Source organism: Oncorhynchus nerka, linkage group LG4, assembly GCF_034236695.1.
Source record: "Oncorhynchus nerka isolate Pitt River linkage group LG4, Oner_Uvic_2.0, whole genome shotgun sequence".
In the NCBI taxonomy this organism is placed as follows: Eukaryota; Metazoa; Chordata; class Actinopteri; order Salmoniformes; family Salmonidae; genus Oncorhynchus; species Oncorhynchus nerka.
In genome coordinates, this window is record NC_088399.1 from 12,110,173 (window position 1) to 12,115,834 (window position 5,662).

Below are 5,662 nucleotides of genomic sequence, written 5' to 3' on the forward strand. Positions count from 1 at the left end.
CAGTAAGGAAAAATGTAATTGAATAAATAGTTTGGGTTGCGGAGTCTCATTTGTATCAATCAATTAATCAAATGTATTTATAAAGCCCTTTTTACACCAGCAGATGTCACAAAGTGCTCTGTAGAAACCCATTCTAAAACCCAAAACAGCAAGCAAAACAGATGCATAGATCCGATATTCTATTTCAGGCTAATCTGAGACTCTTAAAGTGGCAATCAGCAGTGAAAACAATAACAAATCGGAATCCCTGCCCCTGTTTCAGTAAAAAAGCTGAGGGATGGGGCTGGACATTTTTTACCACTCTCAAACTCATAAACAGAGCTATGGATGCAAGGACTGACCAACACAAATGATTAATTTGAGCTGTGCATGGTAACAGAGGACAAAGTTAACTACTATGCTTAATGAGCACAAACAAAGCAACTGGGCTGGATAACCTTCCTGCAAGATTCATAAAGGATAGTGCCTTGTGTCACCTCGAAAATGATAACGCATATTGTAAACCGTTCTATTAGTAGTGGTACGTTTCCCAAGGATCTCAAAACAGCCTGGGTGGTTCCACTCCACAAGAAGAGCAGTAAAAAACACCTTTGATAGTTTTAACCATGTTTTGAGTCTATAAAGTGGGTTCTAAAAGGGTGTGACTGTTGAACTAAGCTCATGAGGAATTTACAAGTTATATTCTTCAAGAATCAATGAGTGCATATAGTTCATTTATGAGTCCAAAAATGTCTGATTGCACCTGTTTAGTTTAAGATTTTACATTTCTTTACTTCTAAATTGTTTGAGAGAAATCAGAATAATAACTTTTTTCTTGGCTTATGAAGTCAAACTTTTCTGCCCAGGCAATCCTTGCAAGTTATTATTTGTATGTGTAGGCCTCTGTGTGTGTGTGTGTGTGTGTGTGTGTGTGTGTGTGTGTGTGTGTGTGTGTGTGTGTGTGTGTGTGTGTGTGTGTGTGTGTGTGTGTGTGTGTGTGTGTGTGTGTGTGTGTGTGTGGAGAAAGAGGAAGTGAGAGAGAGAGCGAAAGAGCGAGAGAGAGAGAGAGAGAGAGCGAGAGAGCGAGAGAGCGAGAGAGCGAGAGAGCGAGAGAGAAAGCGACCTCACCCAAGGTAGAAGTGACATCTAGTGGATAAAGACAATAACTACGCTCATGTAAATATTAAATCAATAGCAAGACAGAAAAAAATGTTTGCCTTGTCGTCAGATAAACCTCAGACAAAACACAATAACTGCTAATCCTTATTGTAAAGTCTATGGTTATTACACCTTCTAAATGTAATTTATATTGGGCTATATGGCAGTTCAGACAAATGCCAGATGGGCTGGTCCATCTTTAGCCCAGTGGGCCTGTCTTAATTGGGGCTTTTGCGCAAAATGATCATTGTTTGACTGAAAATGGGCTGGTGTGTTAGACATGCCTGGGCTGATTTCTAGTCCCAAATTGCATTTGCTTAAGTCCCGCATTTGAATTGAATTGAGTTTATTTTGGGTAACAGACATATACAACAAAATGCACAATGTGGACCCAGAGGATATCACTTGAAAGTGTTAATTAAAACGCTTGTTTCCAAAGTGGTCCTTGATGGTAAAAACAATAACACATAATGATTAAAAGACAAGACAAAACTACAAACAACCATAAATACAATCATTTATATTGACATTCTAAAAAAGTACCACTAGTCACTGCACTTCTCCCTAACCTCAAAAATCAACCCTATTCATTTCACATTAAATACACCTGACCAGCAGTAGGGGCACAAGGGTCAGTGGAGTGGTTTCTCTTACTTAGACAACCTTGTCCAAATTAAAAACTTTGCCTGCTTTTTAAAGCAATTTTTATTTATTTTATGCTTGATCTCCAAGGGAAGGCTATTCCATAGACAAATGCCTGTATGGAAAAACGTACTCCTCGCAGTACTGTTTACTCTTGGGATTTTACAAGACATAACACTACTGTAGCTCTGGTTTTGTGACTGTGTTGGTTATAGACCATATCAATGTCGTTTTTCATGTAACCTGGGGCGCAATCATTTAAGATGTCAAACATATGATTAAGTTTAAGTTGGTCCACTCTGGCAACAAGCCCACCTCCCGGAACTCCTGTACCCTATGTGGGTTCTAGGGGAAACATTCAGCATATACCTGATAGCATTATTTTGCATGACCTGCATTCTCCTTTTCAGCTTTTTTGATGGCCCACTATACCAAGCAGAGCAGGCATAATCAAAATGGCACTGAATCAAGGTTGAGACAAGCAGTTTCTTAACTTTAATGTTGAAATATCTAGAGTTACGATGTAAAAATTTCAATTTGTTTGCCATTTTAGAAATAATTTTAGCAGCAATCAGGTCTCCAGAAAGGGATTGATCTAGGGACACACAAAGATTAGATACACTTGTTTTATACGCAATCTCCTTGCCTGCACAGTTTACTGTTATCTTGTCAGCCCAAAACTGACATTATTTTTTCCCAAATGTAGTGACAATTTGTTGTCAGACAACCGATCTCTAACAAAATGCAATTCCTTAGTCAGGGTCTCCTCTGTGTAAACTATATTATTCCCTCATACCAGTATGGCTGAATCATCAGCATAAAGCAGGAGTTTGTACTACTGTATCTGGCATATCATTAGTGTATAGAAGAAATAAGAGAGGCCCTAAAATGGATCCCTGTGGTACTCCACGGGATATTTCTTTGGCCTCTGACAGAACATCACATTACATACTTGTGTTCTGTTGATCAGATAAGACCTAAACCAATTCACTGTTACATCGTTTAGACCCATGCATTTCAGTTTCATCAGGAGAATATCATGGTCTGCAGTGTCAAAAGCTTTCTGCAAGTCTAACATGAACATACCTGTATAGTTCCCCTTCTCACTTTCCTGCTTAATGTGGTCAAAAAGGTAGACAAGGCAAGTAATCTGTTGAATGGACTGTTCTAAAGCCAGATTGGAGTTCATAAAGAAGTTTGTGCTCAAGAAGGTATTCCTCAAGTTGATTAAAAACGAATCTCTCAACAACTTTGTATAAGGTGCTGAGGATCAACACAGGCCTGTAGTTTCCTACATTTGTTTTACTGCTCTTCTTGTGGAGTGGAACCACCCGGGCTGTTTTGAGATCCTTGGGAAACGTACCACTACTAATAGAACGGTTTACAATATGCGTTATCATTTTCGAGGTGACACAAGGCACTATCCTTTATGAATCTTGCTGGAAGGTTATTCAGCCCAGTTGCTTTGTTTGTGCTCATTAAGCATAGTAGTTAACTTTGTCCTCTGTTACTATGCACAGCTCAAATTAATCATTTGTGATACCTTTGCTATGGTAAAAGGTATTAATGAAAGACTGGACATAGTGTCCAGAACAGGTGGGTAACTTCTTAACCAGAGATGAAGCTATAGTGGTAAAAAAAAATTGTTAAAATAATTAGCAACTTTTGCCTGGTCATAATATAATACATCATTAATATCCAGGCCAATACTACAGGACTTTACCTTACGGGGAGTTTTTGAGCCAATGTCCTTTAACATTGTCCACAGTTTACGAGGCTGATGGTAAATTGTCATTAATAGCATCTATATAATGTTGGGATTTGGCTTTATCCATTTTGTATCTTGCCTGGTTTCTACAGTTAATATAACCGTCATAATCTTGTTGTAGATGTGTCCTTCTGAATCTGGCCAGGTAGCGATCCCTATTCCTTATGAGGTCTAAGATCTCTGAAGTGATCCATTTCTCCCTGAACAATGTTTGATTCTAATTTGTTTCATCAGAGCCAGAAAGTCGAGTACAGAAACAGACATTTAAAAAGATATCAAACTTGATCAAAATCATCACAGTTTAGTAAATGAGACTAATCCAAACTTCCAAGGACCTCTACAAAACGTTATTTTGAGTATTGTTTCATAGACCGTACATTCATGTATTTATTACCTGGCTCTAGTAGCATTATGGATTTCTTACAGGTACAGTAGGTTACCATATGATCACTAAAAAACAATATTTAAGACTCCTGACTGACAGACGTTCTCTTGATCTGATACTGTCAATACACACCCGGGTTGGCTCAACAATCAGTTGTTCTAGTCCAAATAAGTGATTATAGTTATACAGGGCATTTACTAATGTACTTTTCTTGGGTGATAACTGCACATTTGCCAAGCAGAATACATCCTCTATCAGCAAATACATTGTGATCACGGCCATTCGATTCAAGTAAATCATAGAAATGATTCTGCTTAGGAGGCCAACAAGTATAGGACGACATTTAGGAAGAAGTATATCTACCCATGCAACCTCAAGACCATCCATTCTTAGATCTGAACGAGGGTTCAAATACACATAATTCCTAGTAAAAACACACATGCCGCCACTGTTTCAGTTGCAGCCAATTCTATGAATGCTATAACCTGGTAGCTCAACCTCATCCTCCTCAATTGACCCATCGAGCCAGGTCTCAGTCACAGCAACTACTGCTGTTAGTTTTCACTTAGGGCCTATATTTAAAGCGATTGAATGCAGCTCTCATCTATTTTACAAGGTGAAAATGTAGGATTGTCCAACATTTCAATTAGACATTAAGAAAACACAAATTTATTCTTGAAGACTCCTGTCCTAACCAGGAGGTTTGGCAACCCTATTTGAAAATGTTCATAACACTTTTATTTACAGATCAAACTGGGGTGCTTATTAATTACATACTCCCATGATATCAATTAGCGACGCATTCTATTCTCCTAATTGAATATCATTTGCATAATGAAAGGAGAACATGTTGAGGAGAATTCCTTGAGGTATTTTTGTTTTCACACGTCAGCCTGGAAACCAGGCGGAGCCAGGCAATCTTCCCACAGTCCTCCTTGCTGGTTCCCATGGTGACCGGCAGCACAATAACTATGAATGGAATGAAAATATGTCTCTCATGAGAGCATGGACCTCTATTGTTTTTACTGAGAACAAACTCATGGGTCCTAGATTTGTCTCACACGCCTTTATACTGTGAACTTTGTTCTTCGTACACATTGAAACATAGAAAATCATGCATACCCCCCCCCCCCCATTCCCTATGCTGCCTAAAGAGTATTGGCTGAGAGAAGCTTTTCAACTTGAAAAAAATAAACATTGAAAATGTATTTTCCCTTTCTTTTCACTTCTCCCGGACTCGGATATCGCTCCTTCTGATATTTCTTAAGTTCTTTCAATTTTGGGGATTTGTTCCGTATTGTTTTTATATTGTTAGGTATTACTGCACCGTTGGAGCTGGAAACATAAACATTTCGCTGCAGCTGCGATACCATCTGTAAAATATGTGTGTAAGCGACTGATAACATTTGATTTTATCCCGTTTTCATTCTGTCAATACCAAATGCTCTTTTAAATCCAGTGAGTATCTATTATACACAACATTATCAAAGGACACTTCCTGGTGCTTAGCGTCTGTCAACTGAATAGAGGCCTTAAAATAGCCTCTCGAAGGGGGCCGTGTGGTTCAGGTGCATACTAATGCAGCCTGGGTAGCTGTGTGGCTGACTTGGGAGTGTGTCGCTCAGTCTGTCAGTGGCTCCACAATGAAAACATCCCCTTGTCGCCACCGGCAGGCTGCATTTTGACTCTCTGTCTTGCACATGCTCAGTGAGACTCCAGTCGTGAATCTT